The sequence below is a fragment of the Schistocerca piceifrons genome, chromosome 3 (assembly GCF_021461385.2).
Source record: "Schistocerca piceifrons isolate TAMUIC-IGC-003096 chromosome 3, iqSchPice1.1, whole genome shotgun sequence".
NCBI lineage: Eukaryota > Metazoa > Arthropoda > Insecta > Orthoptera > Acrididae > Schistocerca > Schistocerca piceifrons.
The window spans coordinates 843,833,238-843,859,567 of record NC_060140.1 but is presented as its reverse complement, the minus strand read 5'-3'; the positions used below and the strand labels follow the sequence as shown (position 1 = coordinate 843,859,567).

Genomic DNA, 26,330 nt, shown 5'->3' with positions numbered 1-26,330 from the left:
ACGCTTATCATTCGAACACCCAATCAAGCACAGAAACCAACAGCGGTTGGCATTCACCTATTCGGGTTTATTTGGCTCAGCTCATAGCCCCAACCCTTTTTCTCTGCGTAAAAGTTTTTTTTTATTTGTAGATGCGACGGGGATTCCCCTGGAAGAGACATCACGTACACTATGCCCGCATCCAAAAATAAACTTGTGATTCGTTCAGAAATCAACTTCGAATGTGTTCAAAAATTTGAAAACCAACTGGGATGCGTGTCAAAATCATATGAATAATCGATAGAGCAACGTGCGCAGGTTACTAGGCGCTTTGTGAAACAAGGTTTTTCTCTTCAAGAATATGAATTTGATGCCCCTAGAAATTGCAGCGCGGGGCAGATACCCCGGTTTGCCCCCCCCCCCCCCCCCCCTCGCCACCAGAGAGCCGCCCGGTTTGTTGCGTGCGAGACCAGTTCAGACAACTGTGGACATACGATATCACGCAAACATTTTAGCAGTACGACTTCGCAGCCAATGTGTTGGCGCAGTCTGAACACGGCTGCTGATCTGCACGCTGTGGCGAGGTTGCGCGCTCATGTTGCGAGGTTGGCAAGCCTGAGTCGCGACCTGCTGTCGTTCTGCTCTTCAGTTGCGCAGAAGCATCTCAAGAGGAAGGTGTGTGATTGCGTGTGGACAACTGCTGCATCCCAACGGCCACTCGTTGTAAGTTTACATCACACGCCTTGTAATCAGTGTTTGAGGATGGTATACCATTTTGATAAAAAAGAGTTTGTTGCCATTATCTGTGTTGGTTAACGTGCGCGTTACTATGCATTTTGTACTGTCGTTTCCTCTCCTGCTGAGTATAATCGTGTATTAGTCATCTTGAATAATAGCTTCTGGTCACGTATGGAGAAACAGTGATTACTCATGCGTTGTGTACTTGCGAATCGAACAACATTCAACAGAAAGTGGATAAATTGTTGCACTGCAAAGACTTATATTATTGTAGCAGTGTGCTTAAGTCTCTCATCAAACAGTTTCTATTTTTATTAAACACGTTTCTAATATTAATTCGAAGTACTGGATACATTGTAAAAGTGGTTGCTGGTCCAGTAGCGTGGGACCACTAACCTGTTTCTTGTCAGCAATTCAATTTTAACCTCATCTTAGAGCATTTACTGCCGTAATTGACTCCGCAGTTATCAAGTCGGAGAGGCTGCTACATCTAAAATTATTCAATTTGTTGTACAGTGGGTTATGTTGTTATCAATGGCACGCAAGATCGGAGCCAGCGTCTAGTATGACAGCGGACAGGAGCTGCACCCAAGTAAGGTCTGGCGAAAGGGAAAGTGGGAGTCAGAGTAACGGCGGGCTGGCCTTGGACACGCTACGTCATCAACATGGACGCCGCCCAGAACTCGATGCTCAATTTGCATCAGCTGGCCCAGCAGTCTGCAGATCGAATTTGTGCTGCAGAGTCTCCGTGATTTTTAACCGCTATACGCTGCTCTCCGCGGACGCTACAATGAGTCCTTTTGCCACCGTTGCCTGCTTCTGTTCACGTTACTCTTTTCTTTCTTACGCGGTAGCTAATAGAGCGCGACCAGAGAATTTCTATTGTTTGTGAAAGGGAGCCACAGAGACCTCACTCAGGCAAGCGGAGAAATGGACATCGAAATCTGGAGTACCGTGACGTCGAAATGACCATTCGGTATGAAGTTCAAAAGATGTAACGTCAAAGTCTGCTTCCTAATTTTTGTCTACGAAATGTCAGACATGAACAAAATTTCAGATCGAATGTGTGTGATGGACATTACTAAATAATTCGAGAAGACAACGAGTACCTGCTAAAACAATTCCCGAGTAAGATGTTCAGGTCTTCTGTGTCTGACGTCTATGGCGATATGTTTGCTTAGATTTTGGTTTCTTATATTTAGCTGTTTAGTGACACATACGTTCAACCTGTCATTCGTTTCGTATCTGAACTTTATGGACAGAAATTTAGGAGCACATTTGATCTTAGATGTTTTAAACGTGCGACAGAATGTTGATTTTCGCAGTCATGGTGGAAAATACATGTGATAAAGTGGTTTTTTCGGTCTGGTGATGATATTCTAGATCGAAACTGCTATGACAAGAGATTTGCTTGGCAGTACTTTACTATGTGAAACTCCTACAATACAGCTGTGGAGAACCACCAATAACGAAAATATTTCATATGTATCATTGTTGTTATTTACCCTTTACCTTTGTGCTCCTTTGTTCTGTAATTTTCCGTAATCTACTTTTTCCTCCTTACTCAACAAAACTATTGTAAACGTCAGTAAATTTTTTCTGCGTTTGTGACCGCATTGCCAATGTCTAAAACTACCGACGTTTCGGTCACTGTTGTAAGTGATCTTCTTCAGGATGTTTGTGGAATAAACAAAAACACCCTGAAGAAGGTCATTTGCAATCATGATCGAAACGTCGTTAGTTTTACATATTGACAATGCGATCACAAATCGTGAAAAATTTTATTGACTGTGACAATGGCTGCAGAAGTCTGCGTTTATATTGTTAATATATCTGTTCTCGGCTTGCATTTGTAGCTGTACATGTTCTTTAAGCGCACGTGCACAGACTGGATGGGCGCCGCGTTGTCGGCTTCGACTATAGAGGTCTGCCGTTGTTCCCTTGACACGATTCATTAAGTGAAGGACGGAGCCCGGTATGCCTGAGGGGCTGTTATTATGCAGATGCAGCGTGCTGGCGGTGTCTTCGTGTTCGTTTCTTTTTAACGCCAAGCAGGGCGTGTCGCGCGCGCGTGGGCATCCTATCCCTTACAGCCAGCTGACGGGAAAGCTCTGAGTTACTTGCTCAACCGTGCGTTTAAATCTCCCACTAAAAAACCATCCTCGAAAATCGTGCGCACACTGTCACGGAAACCTCAACGAAATGTTTACTGTCACACAGTCCTGTTCCAAGAAGCCTATTACAAGGAAATCAGCGTCTGCAGTACTTCAGAAAATCTAAGGAAAGTACATCCGTATAATACCTCAACAGATTTGTGACTAGATCGAAATTTTCCAGAGGGGCACGACGCAGCACGTTATCCTGTACCTAGAGTCAACAGTGATCTCATACTAATATTTGCTTACGTGGTTGAACAGGAAGCAAATGTGACGTCATAGCCTTGAGGTTCCCTGTATTGGAGTACTGGTGAGCTGTTAAGTAATAGTAAAACTATGTAATTTTAATTTTTCAATTAAACTGCAAATAATGGTTAAACCACGGAAAGCAAATCACGTGTGGAGCCATAAGTACAGTAAACGGCAATATGTGTAGCACGGTATGTCATGTATTTTTGCATTACAAACTGGTGGAAGAGGATTCATTTAGAACTCCATACGACACGGAAAGTACAGTGTTATCATAATGTACCAAAATAATTAAAATTTGAAGAACTGCAAATAGTACAGTAAAACGTGGAGCGCCCTCTCTGGGCATAGACTGCAATCGTACAACTCGTGAAATTACATTAGCGCCATCTCTGGACTTACAGTATAAACATGTGGAGTAAAGCAACATTACAATGTCGAAAGGAATGAAGCTAACCAGTGTCGTATAAATGAACAAATAAGTAAAGTGAAGGAATGAAAATAGTACAATCAAAATAGTGTGCCTCTTTGGGCATAAACTAAAATCATACATTAAAAGTTCATTAGCGCCGTCTCTGGGCTTGCAGAACGAATTTTTTTAAATTATATAGCTTTACTATTATTTAACGATTCACTGGCACCTTGATAGAGGGCACTACATTGCTTTTTTTCCTGTTCAACCACATAAGCAAGGGCTTCAGTTCATGTTAGACTCCTGTACGCTCTAAACCATCAATATTTTTTACTACGTGGCACTTAGGACTAATGTCACCTGTTGTTTCATGATATGTGTCTTTGTGGTGCTTACGTTTACACTTACGATACGTTGTCAGCTACATATGTTCCTGATTCTCCTGTTACGCACTTTTTAGCACTGAAGATGTCTGTGTAATAGTTGAAATACAGATGAGCTGTAATGAAGCGACCGATTTCGCGATCAAATTTGCTGTACTTTTCTGTATTGTGAGCATTCATTTAGTTTACGCATCCATTTAGTTTATAAAAATTAAATAATTTATAACTGCAGGATTTGGACTTTTATAACCTAAAATGCGTGAAAAATGATCATTACAATCTGAAAATACCAATAAAATGGACGTAAAAATGATATATAAGGCAAATGGGAAATGAGCTATAAACTGAACTAGAGCAATGGAAATCTTTATAGGAGATTGGAACTGAATTACAAAACGGATAATTAATTAAAAATGGCTGTGTTTTTCTTTAGTAAATTTCGTTCTTTGAAGATGTACGAAAACTGTCGAGTATGAAAGCGTGACAGAAACAGTAGCGAAATTGTGAAGTGGAAATTGTGAAACGTGCATGCAAATGTCCATAAAAGAACATCCTCGGCTGTACAGGACAGCTAAATACCGTTCGGTCAGAGCACAGATGTGAGCGTTGCCAGTGTCTCTACTAAACAGGTATGGAGCTGCACAGCATTAGGACAGTCGTGCCCTAAAAATAGGATTTAGCTCCTAAGAAGATACAATAAAACAAAGGTCGCCACTGTTTACCCTTATCCCGTTACTAGTAGACATACCACATCCTGCACAGCACACACTTAGGGTCAATCCCCCCCCCCCCCTGCCCCACCCCCACACACACACACTTTCCCAACAGAAGGAGCGCACTGCAGCACCTGCAACAAATGTAAACTAAGGGTTACACAAAATCGCCACTGAGGATGCTTCAATAAGGAACATAAAGTGTCTTGCGAAGAAATCAGGAGCACTTAATCTATTCATTGCAAAATATCTTGGTAAACTGTTCTAAAAACATCAAAGTTAGCCACTATTGGACGACAGGAACTACACAAAGTGATTACAATTCATGGCATAGCTCTAATGTGAAAACTAGTGCAAAATTGCAAATGATTCTCTGTGTCAATATACCACTTGCGCAGCGCAAGATCAGCAGAAACGTTAACAACATATCGCCGAGTCAGGTACGGATATGTCGTGAACAAGAAGAAACTTATATTTTGCTTAAGTTTATCAAAATTTTAAATTACCAAGAGAAAATGAAGGAGAATTAAAAAAAAAAACGAATCTAACTCGATGGGTATCAGTTACGTACTGCCGGTTAACGCCATAAATTTCAAACCGTGTGCTCGCTTTCGGGATTCATTGATAGTTCATAACCCGTACAGTGGAGATGCTTCTTGATATGAATCATGTCGAAGGAAATAATACGTATAATGTGCATACACAGGAACTGATATATTCGATTTAATTAGCATGCCATAATTTCTTATTGTGTAGCTCTTGGAATAATTCTAAAAGGAAAACTCGGGAATCTAGTCACAGGATATGTGCAATTTAACTCTAGGATAATACTAGTCAAAATTGGAACCAAACCAAAGAACACGGTAATAGTACAAGTCTATATGCCGACATCGGCAGAAGAAGACGATGTAATAGAAACAGTGTATGAAGACATCAACAAAGTTATAAATTATGTTAAAGGTGAAGAGAACTTAATTATAATGGGAGATTGGAATGCTAGTGTTGGAGAAGAGAAAGTTGACGGAATTGTAGGGAAATATGGTCTAGGAGATAGAAACGAAAGAGGAAGCCGGCTAATTGAATTTTGTGCCAAAAACAAGTTGGTCATAGCGAACTCCCTTTTCAACCACCATAAAAGAAGAAGGTACACGTGGAAAGCCCCAGGAGATACTAGAAGACACCAAATCGACTATATATTAGTAAAATCGCGTTTTAAAAACCAAATCAAGGATTGCAGAAGCTACCCGTCTGCGGATATTAATAGTGATCACAACCTTGTAATGATGAAATGCTTACTCAAACTCAAGCGATTAGAGAGAAAAACGAACAAAGTATGGAACAGAGATAACCTAAAGTCTGAAGAACTAGTGATCCCTTATGCACGGAAAACTGATGAGATGGCATCAAACATTATTCCCGGGAGTACTAACGAGGAGTGGAAACAAATCAAAGAAGGCATACATAAAGCAGCAGAAGAATTTATTGGGAAAGCCAAACCTGTAAACAGGAAAGAGTGGATAACACCTGAAATAATTTGTCTAATGGAAGAAAGAAGACTATACAAAAATGCCTCTGACGAGCAAAGCGAAAACAAATATAGAAAGCTTAGAAACCAAATAAACAGAGAATCTAGGAAAGCAAAAGAAAATTACCTCAACAGCATTTGTAAAGAGGTGGAGGAAAACATGGTTAAAGGAAAAACTGACTTGGCCTACAGAACAATAAAACAAAACTTTGCTAAACGGAAAGTAAAATCTTCAGGAACTATAAAGAACAAAGAGGGCAAGGTACTATTTGGATATGACACGCTGAAGAGATGGCAAGAATACATTGAAGAGCTATATCAAGGAGACCCTCTAACAGATAATATGATAGAATTAAGCGAAGAAGTAGAGAAAGAAGAACTAGGGGACACAATTCTGAAAGATGAATTTGAAAAAGCACTAAAAGAACTACCAGATAAGAAAGCGGCAGGTGTTGATGATATACCTTCTGAACTAATTAAGAAATCAGGAGACAAAATGAAAGCTACATTACTGCAACTCATACAGAAAATATACAAAACAGGTGAAGTTCCTGAAGACTATCAGAAATGCATCATATTCCCCATACCTAAGAAAGCATCTACTATGGACTGTGAAAACCATCGAACACTCAGTCTTCTTTCACACGCATCAAAAATTCTAATAAGAATAATTTTGAAAAGAGTTGAAAACCAATTGAATAGCACTCTAAGTGAAGACCAATTCGGTTTTAGAAGCGGTGTAGGGACGAGGGAAGCAATCTTATCTTTAAGACTAATAATTGAGAAACAAATTTCCAAAAACAAACAAGTATTTATAGCCTTCGTAGACCTCGAAAAGGCATTTGACAATGTTGTATGGCCAGAAATGTTTAGAATTCTGAAGAAGGCTGGTCTGAAATACAATGATAGAAGGATAATCTTTAAAATATACCAAAATGAAACAGCCTTAGTTAAGAAGGAAAACAAAGAAGAAACAGCAAGAATAAGGAAAGGAGTGAGACAGGGATGCCCACTATCTCCAGTAATTTTCAACGCATATATCCAAGAAGCAATAGACAAAATAAGAGAGAATATTGAAGTAGGAATAAAACTTAACGGAATGAAAATAGATATGTTGCGATATGCAGATGATATCGCCATAATTACAGAAAGGAAAGAAGATTTAGAAGCCGCACTCAATGAAATGGAAAACACCTTAAAAGAACAGTATGGAATGAAAATAAATAAGAAAAAGACTAAAGTGATGGTGAGTGGCGCCCTGAACTACAATGAACCCATACGAATAACAATAAAGGGAGAGAAACTAGGGCAGGTTACAGAATTTAACTACTTAGGTAGCAAAATAACAGCAGATGGAAGGAGCAAAAGTGACATTAAAAACAGAATACAACTTGCCAAAATAGCATTCAATGGAAAAAGAAACTTACTGACGAGTAGAAATGTTAGTTTAGACGTAAGAAAGAGAGTCATGAAAACCTATGTGTGGAGTACAGCCCTTTACGGATGTGAAACTTGGACTAGTGGAAAAGAAGAAAAGAGAAGATTAGAGGCATTCGAAATGTGGTGCTACCGGAGAATGGAAAAAATCAGCTGGCGAGACAAGGCTACAAACGAAGATGTCCTCAGAAGAGTGAAAGAAAACAGATCTCTTTGGCGAAATATACAGAAAAGAAGAATAACCTTCATAGGTCACATTTTACGGCATAACAATTTCATTAAGAGAATATTAGAAGGAATCATTGAAGGAAGAACTCGCCGAGGACGACCTAGATTAAGCTACATTCAACAAGTAATAAATGACATCGGGTGCCAGACCTATGCAGATATGAAGAAGAAAGTTGACAAAAGAACGGAATGGCGTGCTGCTGCCAACCAACCTGTGGGTTGATAACCGAAGAAGAAGAAGTAGCTCTCAAGGTACATAAGTAATGTATCTAATACAATGACGGTGTTTTTCGGTAGGTGTAGTTTGTTTGTAGATGAACATTTTATATTGCTGTACAGCTATTGAAAATATATGTCCTTGAACAATGGATAACATTTTGGAGCAAATTACGTGCTTATAAAGCTTTGTGTAGAAGATCCATACACTTACTATTGATTGTGTGAGATGACTGCTGTAATACTTGTAAATTAAAAGCGGCGATTTCACTTTGCTTATCGACAACAAACTCTTCAGTTGCCTATTACGGTGCGTTTTATTCATAGAATAGGTTCATACTCAGTTATAAATCATCCTCAGATATATTGTTTACTCCGAGGAACGCACGGCTACTTAATAAAATTTTCATGTTCATATAACACTAATCGTCGTCAGCTGCAATCAGAATTGGAAAAGGGCCGAACTTAACAAATTATATTACGTTACCCCATTGTTCTCCGCATAAAAGCTTGAAACAAAGCCAATAATTGAATCGAATTCGGTTGTCTGAATGTAAGTAGAACATAATTAGGAACTGGAGTGTTCGATTTGAATAAACACACAGACAACATTTGCGAAGAACTATGATGCTTGGAGTAGATGCAACTGAACATTCTCTGGCGAGCAAATTAGTATTCATTTTATGTCGTAGGATGCATAGACACACACACACACTTCCTAAATCTCCACTCATTGTGAAATGAAAATCTGTTTTCCCGTCAGTTTTAATTCTGTATAGGTCTGAGCAGGACATTCACATCCCTAAACTTACGAACTACACATCGAACCAAGTACCCGATGACAGAGGGGAAACTGAATCAGATGCTCACTTCACTAAAAATGAAAGGCAGACATCAATCGGTTCAACCTCTGTTCGGAACACGACAAAACTTTGTTTGGCATGGTTGTGTGGAAGATGTAGCGCGTTTCCTTCCTTTGAACAATAGATTGAATACTTCGTAAATTAAAAGAAAACCTCAACTTACTCGCGCAACGCCAGTCAGGACATAACTCTACTTTTAATATGTATCTAAATCATTACTTTAAGTGAAAATCCCATTACCTCCAAGAAATTTCCAAAGGTTTTTCCGTGCAACGAAATCGAGACGTTTGGATGCGTAGTGTGGTGCTTATCCACATGGCCACGAAGTCGGCAACTCTTTCGTCCAGTAATCGTGAACAACAGTCATGTACATAGGAGGTTGTCCAATAAATAATGCCCAAATTTTTTTTATAATCGTTAATATATATAAAAAAAGTCTCTTCAGGTGCTTCAAATTTGATGTTTCTTCTACGCGTATGCGAAAATTCAAACAATTCCGACACAAGGCAGAGCCTTACACCTAAACCTGCAGATGTCACACTCTCAGATCGGTACCAAACGTTGTGTGTAGGACGTATCCGTGAATAATAGCTTTGTAGGTCTCTCGTGGGGAAGTTGGTAGAGCCTGAGGCCGTCGTGCGAAATATCCAGTGTTCAAATAACACTCACGATAATTTGTTTTGACTGTTTGCGCGTGAAACTGTTATATGGGAGAATGTTTTCCTGACATGTAAAAGGACTTGTCGGAGTTTGTAGCAATGTTCTTTTCGGAGCCCGCTTAGGCTTCGTTAGTTGAGAGTACGAAACCTATAGAGTACATCTGTATACTTGGGTGTGGTGTTCTGTCGGACATGTGCGACAGAACAGTAAGCTTGTAGTTTCACAGAATAAACTTAAACAATCGGAACAGCAGAATAAAAAAGCAACTGTGTCACACGTGCGGAAGTATTAATAGTCCCATATAACACTTTCATGCATAATACAGTAATAAAAAATTGTCATCATGGGGTATGAACCTATGACCCTTGGTACGGCGATCTAATGCTCTACCGACTTCTCCACCGAAGCTATACGCTGACGTACTCACAGTGATGGTCTATGGTTCTGCTGGACGACAGCACACAGCACGAACTAAATCGGTGTCTTGGTTGATACTCTATCGACATACAACGTTTGGTACCGATCTGAGAGTGACATGTGGAAGTTTGGGTGTTAGTGATCCATGAGAATGGCGTCTACTCAAGACAATCGTAATCAACAACGTGCCGTAATCGAATTGTTAGACGCGGAAAAAGAGGCAGTGGTGAACATCCGTGACATTTGTGTGCACTGTATGGTAAAGAGGCAGGTGATAGGAGCACCGTTGGGTGGTGAGTCAAGAAAGGTAGAAGTGTCAGGTGGCGCAGAAACTGAGCTTCATGATCAGCCGCGTTCGGGACGTCCTATCAGAGCCACCGTTCCCAATATTTTGAATCGCCCAGATGCCATTATTTTCGCAGGCCGGTGCATCACTGCTCGACAATTGGTACTGTTGCTTTCGGTGAGCATTGATGTGCGTGTGCAATGACTGACGCCCCTCAGTATTTAATATGGGCTCAGAACGTGTTCCGCGAATGATCACTACATGCCACAAGACTGAAAGAAAGCCATTTCATCTGAAGTGCCGCAGCAATTTTAGGCCAATGGAGATGTGTTTCTGTTACAGATCGTTACAGATGAACAACCTGGGTGCATCACTTTGAGCTGGAAACAAAAAGTTAGTCACTGGAATGGCACCACCCGGAATCATCACAAAAGAAGGCAAAGGACCAATGTTCACAGAGGAAGAACACCCTTACCAACTGGTGCCTGAATCCACCCTGTTGGATATCCCAGGCAACAATGCCATACGACATTTACATTTATATCTGGTGAATATCATAGCAGCCAATGGACTTTGTGCAGTGGTAACACCTGTTCCCGTCAGACTGCTGAAGTTAAGCGCTGTCGGGCTTGGCCAGCACTTGGATGGGTGACCGTCCGGTCTCCCGAGCACTGTTGGCAAGTGGGGAGCACTCAGCCGATGTGAGACAAATTGAAGAACTACTTGACTGAGAAGTAGTGGCACCAGTCACGAAAACAATCGGCCGGGAGAGCGGTGTGCTGACCACATGCCCCTCCATACCCGTATCAAGTGACGCCTATGGGCTGAGGATGACACGGCGGTCGGTCGGTTCCACTAGGGTCTTCCGAGAACTGTTTGGACGGAGTTTAGATTTTTTAGGATATCGTAGGAAGTTGTGCTATGCTTTTGCATACGATGGTGTTGTAACATAGTCAAGTCGTAAAGCCAGAATGTAGCGATATGGAGAAATACTTGCAGAATGACCGGACGGTCACCCATCCAAGTGCTAGCCAAGCCCGACAGGGCTTAATTTCAGCAGTCTGACGGGAACAGGTGTTACCACTGCACAAAGTCCATTGGCTGCTATGATATCCACCCGACATACTAAAATGTAAATGTCGTATGGCATTGTTGCCTGGGATATCTCAAGGGGTTTCCTTCCACTGCGAACATTGGTCCTTTGCCTTCTTTTTTGATGATTCCGGGTGGTGCCATTTCAGTGACTAACTTTTTGTTTCCAGCTCAAACTGATGCACCCAGATTTGTTCATCTGTAACGATCTGTGGCAGAAACACATCTCTATTGGCCTAAAATTGCTGCGGCACTTCAGATGAAATGGCTTTCCTTTCGGTATTGTGGCATGTAGTGACCATTCTTACTGCACTGCTTAGCAGCTGATCATCAACTCACATAATTGGAACCAGTGCACATAAACAGGCGGAAATACGCCTTATTCTTCTATTACGCAACTAGCAATAAGTCACTAGAAACATGTCATAAACTGTCAAGTAATAACTATCGGGAACGATTTAATGCGGAACGACCGCTTAACACTAATTTTCGCAAAAGCCGGTGTGTGGCTAAGATTCGTTGAGGGAAGTCGCCCTCAAAACACTTGTTCGACCGATTCTTGAGTACTGCCCATCAGTGACCCTTAGCGTGTTGGATTAATTGAAGAAATAGAGAAGATCCAGCGAAGAGCGCCGCGTTTCCTCATGGTATTGTTTAGCAAGCGCGAGAGTTTTACGGAGATTCCAGATCGAAGTTTCTCACAACAACCGTGTATAAAAACTTTCAAGGTTTACTTGTCGACGAAGTCGTCCAGTGTCTTCAGTTACGGACACCTGATTGTCGTGGCTGTTGTGATGTCCCCTAGACAGCTTGTGATTGATTGGCTTACGTCATCGTTACATCGTGCTGACAAGAGAACCTCCCCATCGCACCCCCCTCAGATTTAGTTATAAGTTGGCACAGTGGATAGGCCTTGAAAAACTGAACACAGATCAATTGCGAAAACAGGAAGAAGTTGTGTGGAACTATGAAAAACATAAGCAAAATACACAAACTGAGTAGTCCATGCGCAACATATGCAACATCAAGGATAATGTGAGCGCAGGAGCGCCGTGGTCCCATGGTTAGCGTGAGCAGCTGCGGAACTAGAGGTCCTTGGTTCAAATCTTCCATCGAGTGAAAAGTTTAATTTTTTATTTTCAGTTTATGTGACAAACTCTTATGTTTTCATCACTTTTTTGGGAGTGATTATCACATCCACAAGAAAACCTAAATCGGGCAAGGTAGAAGAATCTTTTTACCCATTCGCCAAGTGTACAAGTTAGGTGGGTCGACAACATATTCCTGTCATGTGACGCACATGCCGTCACCAGTGTCGTATAGAATATATCAGATGTGTTTTCCTGTGGAGGAATCAGTTGACCTATGACCTTGCGATCAAATGTTTTCTGTTCCCATTGGAGAGGCACGTCCTTTCGTCTACTAATCGCACGGTTATTACAGTGAACAGAGATGACAATGAACGAACGGACAGATAATAACTATGCAATAATAAGGAAAGTAAAATTTTCAGTCGAGGGAAAACTTGAACCAAGGACCTCTCGTTCTGCAGCTGCTAACGCTACCACGGGACCACGGCGCTCCTAACCTCACATTGTCCATTATGTTGCTTATGTAGCCCATGGACTACTCAGTTTGTATATTTTGTTTATTTTTTCACAGTTCCACACAATTTCTTCCTGTTTTCTCAATTGATCTGTGTTCAGTTTATCAAGGCCTATCCACTGTGCCAACTTATAACTAAATCTGAGGGGGGTGCGATGGGGAGGTTCCCTTGTGAGAAGAGACAGAGAAACGCGCCGTTCTTTCAAGAGCGCTGGCCCCGGCAGAATGACGAAGTGATGACGTACGCCGTTTGTGGGTAGGGTCGATATGTGAGCATCTTTTTACGGTCGTGTTCTGACAAATACATTGAAGCGCCAAAGAAACAGGTATAGGCATGCGAATTCAATTACACAGATATGCAAACAGGCAGAATACGGCGCTGCGGTCGGCAACGCCTGTATAAGACTGCTGCTACAACGGCAAGTTATCAATATTTAAGTGAGTTTGAACGTGGTGTTATAGTCGACGCACGAGAGATGGGACACAGCATCTCCGAGGTAGCGACGAAGTGGGAATTTTCACGTACGACCATTCCACGAGTATACCGTGAATATCAGGAATCCGGTAAAACGTCAAATCTCCGACATCGCTGTGGCCGGAAAAAGATCCTGCAAGAACGGAACCAACGACGACTGAAGAGAATCGTCACCGTCACAGAAGTGCAACGCTTCCGCAAATTGCTGCAGGTTTCAATGCTGGGCCATCAACAAGTGTTAGCATACGAAACACTGAACAAAACATCACATATATACGCTTACAGAGACGAAGGCCCACTCGTGTATCCTAGATGACTGCACGACACAAAGCTAAAGCCTCAAATGGGTCCGTCAAGACCGAAATTGGATTGTCGATGACTGGAAACATGTTGCCTGGTCGGACGAGTCTCGATTCAAATTGTATCGAGAGGATGGACGTGTACGGGTGTGGAGACAACCTCATGAATCTATGGTCCCTGCACGTCAGCAGGCGACTGTTCAAGTTGGTGGAGGCTGTGTAATGATATGGGACCTGTGCAGTTGGAGTCATATGGGACCCCTGATACGTCTAGATACGACTCTGACCTGTGACACGTACGTAAGCGTCCTGTCTGATCAGCCGCATCCATTCATGTCCACTGTGCATTCCGACTGACTTGGGCAATTCCAGCATTACAGTGCGACAACCCACACGTCCAGAATTGCTACAGAATGGTTCCAGGAATACTATTCTGAGTTTAAACACTACCACTGGCCACCGAACTTCCCATATATGAACATTATTGAGCATATCTGGTATGCCTTGTAACGTGCTGTTCAGAAGAGATGTCCACTCCGTACTCTTACGGATTTATGGAGAGCCCTGCAGGATTCATGGTGTCAGTTCCCTCCAGCAATACTTCAGACATTAGTCGAGTCCATGCCAAGTGTGTTGCGGCACTTCTGCATGCTCGCGGGAGCCCTACACGATATTAGGCAGGTGTACCAGTTTCTTTGGCTCGTCAGTGTAGTAATCACACAGATAACTGAAAATAAGTCGCTCCTGTTTGAAGCTCGAAAAAATAAACCACAGACGAAACACCTGCTACTAGTAAAAATGTAAAGTTAGATGACAGTAAATTCTTTGATCAGTGGCAAAATTTCACGAAATTCATGGAAAAAAAAGATTTTCCTTTAAAAATGCGTTGGCTCATGGAAAGTGGACAAGTTATTTTAAATCACAGTATAATGAAGAATTTTATTGTGAATGTGGCAGAATATTACTTTGCAGTTCCAGGCCATAATGCCAACGTCGAAGAGATGTTCTCTTTCTTGAACGCCCCGTAGGCAAAGGACTGCAATAAACTACAAACAGAGACAATCACAGATATGTTGTTTTTGTTAATTTAAAATAATTCTTTCAAGAGTTTCACGAAATTCATTCTATGAATATGACATTGTTGATAAAGTGGTTTCAAATGAGAATTTTAATACTTAACCACAGATAATTTTTATTTCTTTGTTAATCTAGTTGAAATGACTGAAGTTATCGAATATCTTTTTGTTTTCCGTCCCAGAAGAATAGACAATTGTTTGTTTGTTTGTTTGACGAAGAACTTTAAGCATATTTCAACATACGATTATCTGAGCAAGAAGACTCGGCAGTTAAGAAGGCTAAGCACTTATTGTTAGTTGCTATCATAATTGCAAAATTACAAGGCAGTTTGCTGACTTTTTTATTTTAATTTTTTTGTTGAAGCACGTCTAAGGCTGATCTCACATAAATGTTTAAAACAGGTAGCCCGGCTTTTAGTTCAAAGTGTCCGGCTAAATATAACGCGGAGTCCAGCTTTTCTATTTTTAGTGCTGACAATCCTATCTGTGGGCTATAAATGATTACCTCAACAGCAGCGGCAACAGTCTGTTGTTCGTGACGAAAATGATGGAGGTCGAGAGTTCGAGATGAGATTTTACCCAAGTTTGACGCGATAAGTTAACCGAGAATGTTCTGTGCGCGTTACGGAAATGCTCAACATATATATATATTCTTGGAACGCACGTTCTCAGTCTCGTAGGGTCTGTTACGGCCCATTTTTTGCAGGGACGGATGGAGATATCAAGTTGAAATTTGTGTCAAATAGTAAGATCTATGGTCCCGTGGCGGTGTGAAAGATTTAAGCTTCTACGTCTATCCAGTCAAAACATACGGCCATTAATGTTACGTATTTTGATACTCGTAAACCCACTCGTCAAAACCTATAAATCAACTATCTATCTGCATACTTAATTAAGTTTGTACGAAACACTCAGAGCGCAAGTGTTACTCCCACTTGTCCGTTTGCTTCTAGTATTTCTGTTCCCACTGCCAGTATGTTTTATCTAAAATAACACCAGTTGCATTTATCTTGTTACTTGAGATAATGAAGGAACATGTGTGGTATATGTATGATCTGTGAAGATTTGCATTTATAGTTAAATGAATGTATGATAGCGTGCGAACATCAATCTATAGCGCGCGCGCGCGCGTGTTCGTGTGTGTGTGTGTGTGTGTGTGTTTGTCATATACATCGATAAAATTTGTGAGTTTACGGTATTGGGGAAATGAGAAACATAGTCTTGATAGCTTAACTATTTAAAGAAGGCATTAATTTATTGTTATTTGGTTTTTCAAAGTTATTTATCTAATAAATTGAGCTAAAGAAATGTTGGTTATGTGACGGTGCAAAGTAGAAGACACGGGATGGTGAGGATTAGATCTGCAAAGTGATTGGCTACGATGGTCCCATTCCAACCAATCATAAAAGGGCGCCTTTGCGCGCACGTTGTATAGCGAGAAGGATTGCATTCTGCAGCGTAAAGGAGTCGGGGCTCGGGCAACGTAACGACCGAATATGTCGACATTGAGCTGTGAAAATGTGTTTTAATTTTAGCGACCGCGGGCTACAACAATATCGTGAAGTATCGGAAAGTGTTAACGAACGAACTGTGAAGGGGAACGTGCAAATTCCGCGTTTTCTGTGTGAACTGTGCCCTATTCTGAACAATTTAAATCCGTGTGGCGTACTATACAAGTCCTAACCTGAAAGTAGCAGATCATAGTGAACAATTTGTTTAGTTGTGAGCCAGCGGTCCACAAAAGATCCATGCATATTTTTTCGGTAACAGAGAATGGTGTACACCATAAGCTGTCTATTGAAAGTGATTGTACCTACGTGTGAATGTTGTATTGTAAACTACAATGCGGACTTAGTAGTTGAAATTGTGCCCAAAGAGTGACAAAATTCGGAATTTTCATTCGACGACTTTTGCTCACTTAATAGTTATCAAAACCTGTAACTAGACTAACAACTTTTGCTGCCTGTAGCTACATTTAGTGCGGCTGGTTTCAGCTACAGCTTCTCAAGCCGTGGAAACATTACTCGGTTTCTTCAGGGAAGGCCTGTGCTTCAAGTCATCGGAAGATGAGTAGAACATTCTTGAGTACGTAACATACCGGAAAGCCGAACGGAGAAGGGATTCGACAATTATCAACGAGGGGCGTTCAATAAGTAGTGCAACACTTTTTTTCTCGGTCATTTTCAGTTGAAAAATTGTGGAATTTGTTGTGGGACATTGTGGAATATTCCCGCTCCAGCCCCTACATTTTTACGAAGTTCCGATTTGTGTTGACGCTATATGTAGTCTTCAAAATGGCGTCTGTAACGGAAGTGCGTCCCAAGCAGAGAACTGTCATTGAGTTTCTTTTGGCGGAAAACTAGAGCATCGCATGTCTTCATAGGTGCTTGCAGAACGTCTGCGGAGACGTGGCGGTGAACAAAAGCACGATGAGTCGTTGGGCGAGGTGCCTGTCATCATCGCAACAAGGTAGCGCAAACCTGTCCGATCTACCGCGTGCCGGCCGTCCGCACACAGCTGGGACTCCTGCAGTGTCAGAACGTGCGGACACTCTCGTTCCGAAGACCATGCAGTGGCGCCACACCACCTCTTCTCTGAAGAAAAACTACAAAGCCGCACCGCGAGCCGGTAGTCATGGCGACGGTCTTCCCGGAACTACACTACTGGCCATTAAAACCGCTACACCACGAAGATGACGTGCTACAGACGCGAAATTTAACCGCTGTGATATGCAAATGATTAGCTTTTCAGAGCATTCACACAAGGTTGACGCCAGTGGCGACTCCTGCAACGTGCTGACATGAGGAAAGTTTCCAACTTATTTCTCATACACAAACAGCAGTTGACCGGCGTTGCCTGGTAAAACGTTATCGTGATGCCTCGTGTAAGGAGGAGAAATGCGTACCATCACGGTTCCGACTTTGATAAAGGTCGGACTGTAGCCTATCGCGATTCCGTTTTATCGTATCACGACATTGCTGCTCGCGTTGGACGAGATCCTATGACTGTTAGCAGAATATGGAATCGGTGGGTTCAGGAGGGTAATACGGAACGCCGTGCTGGGTCCCAACGGCCTGGTATCACTAGCAGTCGAGATTACAGGCATCTTATCCGCCTCGCTGTTGCGGTTCGTGCAGCCACGTCTCGATCCCTGAACCAACAGATGAGGACGTTTGCAAGACAACAACCATCTGCACGAACAGTTCGACGACGTTTGCAGCAGCAGGGACTATCAGCTCGGAGACCGTGGCTGCGGTTACCCTTGACGCTGCATCACAGACAGAAGCGCCTGCGATGGTATACTCAACGATGAACCTGGGTGCACGAATGGCAAAACGTCATTTTTTCGGATGAATCCAGGTTCTGTTTACTGCATCATGATGGTCGCATCCGTGTTTGGCGACATCGCGGTGAACGCGCATTGGAAGCGTGTATTCGTCATCTGCATACTGGCGTATCACCCGGCGTGATGGTATGGGGTGCCATTGCTTACACGTTTCGGTCACCTCTTGTTCGCATTGACGGCACTTTGAACAGTGGACGCTACATTTCGGATGTGTTACGACCCGTGGCTCTACCCTTCATTCGATCTCTGCGAAACCCTACATTTCAGCAGGATAATGCACGACCGCATGTTGCAGGTCCTGTACGGGCCTTTCTGGATACAGAAAATGTTCGACTGTTGCCCTGGCCAGCGCATTCTCCAGATCTCTCACCAATTGAAAACATCTGGTCAATGGTGGCCGAGCAACTGGCTCGTCACAATACGCCAGTCACTACTCTTGATGAACTGTGGTATCGTGTTGAAGCTGCATGAGCAGCTGTACCTGTACACGCCATCCAAGCTCTGACTCAATGCCCAGGCCTATCAAGGCCATTATTACAGCCAGAGGTGGTTGTTCTGGGTACTGATTTCTCAGGATCTATGCACCAAAATTGCGTGAAATTGTAATTACATGTCAGTTCTAGTATAATACATTTGTCCAATGAATACCCGTTTATCATCTGTATTTCTTCTTGGTGTAGCAATTTTAATGGCCAGTAGTGTGTGAATGGGTTATTCTCTTTGAAGTCCTCCCTCATGATGCAACGATCAACTCAGAAGTGTATTGTGCTACCCTCAGGAAACTGAAGAAACGACTTCAGCGTGTTTGTCGCCACAAAAATGCAAACGAACTCATGCTTCTCCTTGACAACGCAATGCCTCAAGTAAATCTCGGCACCAGAGGGGATCTCACAAAACTCGGTTGGACTGTTCTTCCTCATGTTTATCCTCCTCCATGACAACGCAAAAGTCTGCACACCGGGGATGAGCTGTTCTTCCTCATCCACCCTACAGCCCGGATTTCGCACCTTCCGACTTACATCTGTTTGGCCCAGTGAAGGATGCACTGCGCGGGAAGCGGTGTGTGGATGATGGGGAGGTTACTGATGCACCAAGACGTTGGTTCCGACGTCTAAGAGTAGCGTGATACTATGCGGTCATTTAGGCCTTCCCAGTAACTTTGCGTAAGGCTGCCGCACTGAACGGTGATTACGTTGAAAAATAGGGTTTTGTAGCCAAAACGGTGGGGAATATGGTGTATTTTAATCCTGAATAATATCAACATGCTTTCAGGGGAAAATGTGTTGCATTATTTTTTGAATGCTCCTCGTACAGAAAGCGACGGTGTCAACATTTGCCTAAAGCGGCTTTGGAGAACCATTGTAATGCCAGACAATTTGCACGGGGATTTAAACTCCGATCCTATCTAATATGAGACAAGTTTATGCACTAGCTCACTAGCAGCGCCATGCTATGTCGACGACTGCAGGCAGGTTTTACAACGCAATTTCTCTCTGCTGCGGAAAAGGCTAGTTGTCGCACAGAACTAGACGCGTCGTCAACTGGCGGGTGTAGTCACGTTGCGGGAATGCCGGAGTGAGCTACCAGTGATGCAACCGCACGTGGCGCGGCAGCTGTGATGCGGCAGTCAGTACTGGCGGCATTTGACTGTGTCCCTGAAGATGCACAGCGTTAAGCTGGCGAAAAGCAGTTACTGGTGAGCATCTTCACGCCTCGTTTACAATGGAACGAATGGAAGCGAACTCAAGCGAGGCGGCATTCGCAGACAATTTGCCTGTGGGGTTTCCACTGGAGGGAATGGAACCGTACACTACAGGAGCATAGCGCGCCAACCTTAACTCTGTATATACTTACACGCTCACTTATTTTTTATTCGTTATTAAACCTATTCCTGCATTACCCCTATTTGATTTTGTATTTATAACCCTGTAATCACCTGATCAGAAGTCTTGCTCCTCCTGCCACCGAACTTCACTAATTCCCAGAACGCCCGTTTTCTTTCTCCTGATAACGACGTCCTCCAGAGTAGTCCCCGTCCGGAGATCCGAATGGGGTACTATTTTACCTTTGGAATATTTTACCCAAGAGGACGCCATCATTTAACCATACAGTAAAGCAGCAGGCCGTCGCGAAAAAATACGGCTGTAGTTTCCCCATGCTTTCAGCCATTCGCAGTACCAGCACAGCAAGGCCGTTTTGGTTAATGTTCCAAGGTCAGATCAGTCAGTCATCCAGACCGTTGCCCCTGCAACTACTGAAAAGGCTGAAGCCCCTTTTCAGGAACCACACGTTTGTCTGGCCTCTCAACAGATAAAAAATGGCTCTGAGCACTATGGGACTTAACATCTGTGGTCATCAGTCCCCTAGAACTACTTAAACCTAACTAACCTAAGGACATCACACAACACGCTCTCTCAACAGATACCTCTGAGTTGTGGTTGCACCTACGGTACGAATATCTGTACCGCTGAGCCATGCAAGCCTCCCCACCAACGGCAAGGTCCATGTTTCATGTGGGGACACGTTCTGTGGCATCAAGGGACCACCAATTTAGTGTTGGAGGGCAGCGTGGAGGATAAAAATGGTAGAGGGAGGCCAAGGGATGAATACAGTAACCAGATTCGGAAGGATGTAGGCTGCAGTACTTACTCGGAGATGAAGAAGCTTGCACAGGGTAGAGCAGCATGGGGAACTGCATCAAACCAGACTCTGGACTGAAGACGTGTGTCAGAAGTGATGGTCACGTAATTTCCATCCTCGTTGTATGGCCTCTCTCCAGCGCGAACGTGGGCATCGGAGCCAGTGCTTCACTGTGTGAATCACCTCCTCATCGTCCTCAAAATGTCTTCCACGAATGGCATCCTTTAATGGCCCAAACAAGTGGAAGTCCGAGAGGGCTAGGTCCGGGCTGTCAGGTGTGACAATCGTAGATGGTCTCCCCGACCGCTGCAAATCGTCTGCAGCTCAGCCGAGCCACCTTCTGATGACCTCGCCCTCAGTGCCCAGCGACTAACTGTATTTCTGTCGACAGCAGAAGCTCCATAGACTTTGCACAAGCGTTTGTGGATATTCCCCACAGTTTCTTTCACTGCAGTGGAAATTCAAAGACGGCCTGTTGCTTGTAACGTACATGACCTACAGACGCCATTTTGAAACTGTCCTGTAGCTACGCAATCTATCGGAAGTGACGGAAACTTAGCGCGCTCACTCAGGAGACTTCAAATAATACTTACACTACTGGCCATGAAAATTGCTACACCAAGAAGAACTGCAGATGATAAACAAGCATTCATCCGACCAATATATTTTACTACAATTGACATGTGATTACATTTTCACGCAATTTGGGTGCATAGATCCTGAGAAATCAGTACCCAGAACAACCACCTCTGGCCGTAATAACGGCCTTGATACGCCTGGGCAATGAGTCAAACAGGACTTGGATGGCGTGTACAGGTACAGCGTGCACATGCAGCTCCAACACGATACAACAGTTCATTAAGCGTAGTGACTGGCGTATTGTGACGAGCCAGTTGCTCGGCCACCATTGTCAGACGTTCTCAATTGGTGCGAGATCTGTAGAATGTGCTGGCCAGGGCAGCAGTCGAACATTGTCTGTATCCTGAAAGGCCCGTACAGGACCTGCAACATGCGGTCGTGCATTATCCTGCTGAAATGTAGGATTTCGCAGGGATCGAATGAAGGGTAGAGCCACGGATCGTAACACATCTGAAATGTAAAGTCCACTGTTCAAAGTGCCGTCAATGCGAACAAGAGGTGACCGAGACGTGTAACCAATGGCACCCCATACCATCACGCCGGGGCCGGCCGATGTGGCCGAGCGGTTCTAGGCGCTACTGTCTGGAACCGCGTGACCACTACGGTCGCAGGTTTGAATCCTGCCTCGGGCATGTATGTGTATGCTGTCCTAAGGTAAGGTAGGTTTAATTAGTTCTAAGTCTTAGGGGACCGATGACCTCAGATGTTGAGTCCCATAGTGCTCAGAGCCATTTGCCCCATTTTTTGGAAAGTAGTGCCTGCCATTTTTATTCACAGAAGCTACAGGAGATACACGAATCACAACAGCACAGCTAAATAGAGCAATATTTCAGCAACACTGTCATTTTTCCACATAGTCAACACCATTCGTCGTGCACTTTTGCCAATGATGAACAAGAGCCTGCATGCCGCGCTTATAAAAATCGGAACCAGCTGAGGCTAACCACTTCCTTACAGCTATGACAACGGCATCCGAGTCTTGGAAATGTTCGCCACGTTGTCCATCCTTCAGAGGCCCAAAGAGATGGACGTTTGAAGGCACTAAATCGGGACTGTACGGTGGATGTGGTAAGACAGACCAGCCGAATTTTGCAATGTGTTTTGTCGCAAAACGGGTGTGGGACCTGGCGTTATCATTACACAGGTGAAAGTTGGTCTTCCTCTCAGGCCTTATCCTGGAAATTTTGGTTTTTAGCTTAGTCAGTGTCTTCTTGTAGTGTGCTGAACTGACAGTTTTTCCAGGCTCGACATCCAAAAGAACTACACGCTGGCTATCCCAGAAGGCTGTGCACATCACTTTACCTGCAGACAGCTGTGTCTCGAATTTCTCTAAGTTGACGGAGAATTCTCATGTCGCCATTCCATGGAGCGTCTTTTGGATTACGGCTCATAGTGGTGACACCAAGTCTCGTGCTATTCAGAAAACTGTCACCTTCAGCTTCACATTGGTCCAGCAGGTCTCGACAAATTTCCAGTCGATGGTGTTTTTGTTCTTCTGTAAGCTTTCGCGAGACCCATCTCGCACAGACTTTGCGATAACTGAGATGTTACGACATTGTTTCCAACGCAGTACAGCCGACATTCAGCTTTGCTCACAATTGGCTGGCTCTGAGCACTATGGGACTTAACATCTAAGGTCATCAGTCTCCTAGAACTTAGAACTACTTAAACCTAACTAACCTAAGGACACCACACACATCTATGCCCGAGGCAGGATTCGAACCTGCGACCGCAGCGGTCGCGCGGTTCCAGACTGATGCGCCTAGAACTTTGCGCACAATTCTCTGGTCGTTACCCGCCTATCAGCACCGATGCGTTGATCAAGACGCTCTTCATTGCGAGGGATGAGCTGTGCAGGGTCGACCGGATCGTGGCTTGACATACACACCCTTTTCACCACCTTAAAAAAATGCCGTAGCTATCGCGACACATTGCTCACATCGATTGTCTCGTCTTAATACACCTGTAGCAAGCGTCGATGGATTTCAGTCGGTGCAATTCCTTCAGCAGTGAGGAATTCAATTACGCACCGCTGTTTTATACGCGCGTCCATATCCGACTCCATTTTGGAACACTCCTCTGCTGGCGCCGACTATCGCAGAACGACGGAACCAGCTGCAAATGAAAGAGGAACGTTCAAGCATTAGCAGTACACCAACGACATCTGGTGCGGACATCCAAAGTCATTACAAAGAAATAGGAGGCAGTACTTTCGGAACGAACCTCGTATATCGCTGTGTCTGTCACTCACAATTCCAGCCCACAAATTGATATTAAAGAGAAGCCTGACGCCTTTCTTCCATATTCGCTCGAGCGTATTTTGGATTCGATCACAGTTCTGACACATATGTTTCACGCTCATCTTCCACTGGTCGCAAGGCTGGCTCCTCTGTATCCTGCGTGAGGACTCTGAGCGGTCTATTTTCGGGTAGAATACGGCGTTGAGGTTGTATTTCGGTGTACATGAGACTTACATATCGATTAACATAGTTTGCTAAACCGTAGAAGAATAATAGAACTCCATTTCACTGCATACACAGCCGGAATCGTTAATATTGTTCTGATGCCAGCACAACCTCAAAAAGTAACGAGTGCAGTGGCTGACAGATAGTTGCAAGTTCTACGTCTGGCTACATTGTCAGAGTTAGAGAACAAAATACGAAAGCGAAACACAAGCAACAACTAATTAGCGGTGGTGGTCCACTGAATTGTGAGTACTGACCGTTCTTGACAAATCTCAAAAGTATATAAGACACAAAGGAATTACAAGCATTGGCTGCGAGCGGGCATGGACTGAAGATCAATGGGGAAACATTCGTGCCGGACAGAGATTCGAACCAGGATCTCTTGCTTACGAGGGAGATGTTCTGGCCACTGAGCCATCCGGAATCAGTGTTCATTGCAACTGCACGGACTACCCTAGCACACCTACCATCTGATCCAAATTCTCAACTTATATATATATATATATATATATATATATATATTGGACAGTGAATTGCAGGGACATGGGCTACTTGAATACACCACATTTCATGTTTGTGCTATTTTTTATTACAGAGATATGAGGCCATCTTTGTTTTTTTAAAAATGGAACCCTATGTTAAATTTTAGCGTTACATGATGTGCTTAAAAAGACGGTTTCAAACATGTGTATATCATAATATTTAGGCGAATACTTTTTGAGACACAGATATGTCCTCGTATCGTATTCGTCCTTCAAAGCGGCGTTGTCCAGTGCGACCTTTCCTGTTGACCACTGAGGAACGTAACAGGGAAGACGTTTTCCTGCTTCTCGATAACGCCGCAAGGTGACGCACGAGGTGGCTGGAGAGAAGGGTATAAATGTGCTGCTGAGGTAATGAGACATCCCCTCCCTCCTTCTGAGCGGATTCCCCTCCTACTCCCCGTCCATCTCTTGTGCCTTCTTTCAGTGTCTCTGCGCTCCCTCCTGCCCTGTCTTCCCTTTTCCTCTCCCGCCCCATGTGTCTCCTACCTCTTCGTGAACCCACGGTTGCCCCTCCTTTCTTCATCCCGCCGCTTCCCCAGCTGCCCCATGCTCTCCCCTCCTTTTCCATCCTCTCTGACCTTTCCCTCGGCAGGTCCCGCCTGGTACTTTTATTCTTCGTCGTGTGTGCTCCCAGTGGGTTTTAAGTGTGTTGTTTCGGAGTGTTTTTAATACTGTGGCCAACTTTTAACCTGTGCATGCGCATCCCGTGTCTTCTCTGTGTTTTAAGAATCGCCAACTGTGTTTTTTAACTTTCTGGTGACTTTTTTAACTGTCCCCAATGAACGTCTACATGTCAGTGTCTTTTTACCTCCATTTTCTCCCCTTACTCTGTTTTATGTTCCCCTTTTTTACCTCCTTATGTATGTATTCTGTTATTCTTGTTTTAGTTGTCATGTCACTCGGCTGAAGAGCGGCGGATTGTGCTGCTGACAGCCCTCCCCTGCCCATATGGGGCAGGGGCATGAAATCACAATAAAGGAAAAAAAAAATGAGACATCGCATTTCCGTCACAGTGTCTTGGAGCAGACATGTACACCAACGAAGTTAGATATGCGTCTAGTGTATGGTGAAAGCAGAAGAAATGCAGTTAGAGCAATAAAGCGATGTGGAGAGCTGTATGCTGATCGTGAGCGTCCTACGCGCCAGCTTCTTGCACGTATTTGCAAGAAACTACTCGAATCGGGATCATGGAACGCCATACAGAGGACAAGGCAGAAAACTGCAACTGGCGAGGTACATGAAGAGGGCGTTCTAGCGTTGGCGCATAACGACCCTACTGTTTCGTCGCGACGTATCGCCTCGGAATGTGGTATAAGTCAGAGAACTACACATATTGCGCCGGCATATATTTCACCCGTTTCACCTCTCATTACATCAAGCACTCTCCGGTGTGGATTTTGAACGGCGCCAGGAATTTTGCCTGTTTGCTCTGCAGCGCCTGCAAGATGATCCAACGTTTTTTTAACGGGTGATTTTCACTGATGAAGCGACTTTCACCAACCACGGTAATGTGAATTTGCATAATATGCATTACTGGTCAATAGAGAACCCTCATTGGTTTCGACAGGTACAGCATCAGCAACCGTGGAGTGTTAACGTGTGGTGTGGCATCGTCGGAAATGTCGTTGTCGCCGGTCGGAGTGGCCGTGCGGTTCTAGGCGCTACAGTCTGGAGCCGAGCGACCGCTACTGTCGCAGGTTCGAATCCTGCCTCGGGCATGGATGTGTGTGATGTCCTTAGGTTAGTTAGGTTTAATTAGTTCTAAGTTCTAGGCGACTGATGACCTCAGAAGTTAAGTCGCATAGCGCTCAGAGCCATTTGAACCATTTGTCATTGTCGGGCCGTACGTCATTTCGGGTATACTAAACGGCAATAACTATGCACAG

The 26,330-nt window shown here is 43.7% G+C and overlaps 1 protein-coding gene across 1 annotated transcript in view; it reads left to right on the top strand.

Moving 5' to 3' along the window:
• The first annotated feature begins 619 nt into the window (after positions 1-619).
• LOC124788086 overlaps positions 620-26,330 on the top strand; it is a 148,717-nt gene continuing 123,006 nt past the window's right edge. The window contains exon 1 of the mRNA XM_047255183.1: positions 620-702. The gene's annotated coding sequence lies outside the window, so the exon portion shown is untranslated. The remainder of the gene's footprint in view (positions 703-26,330) is intronic.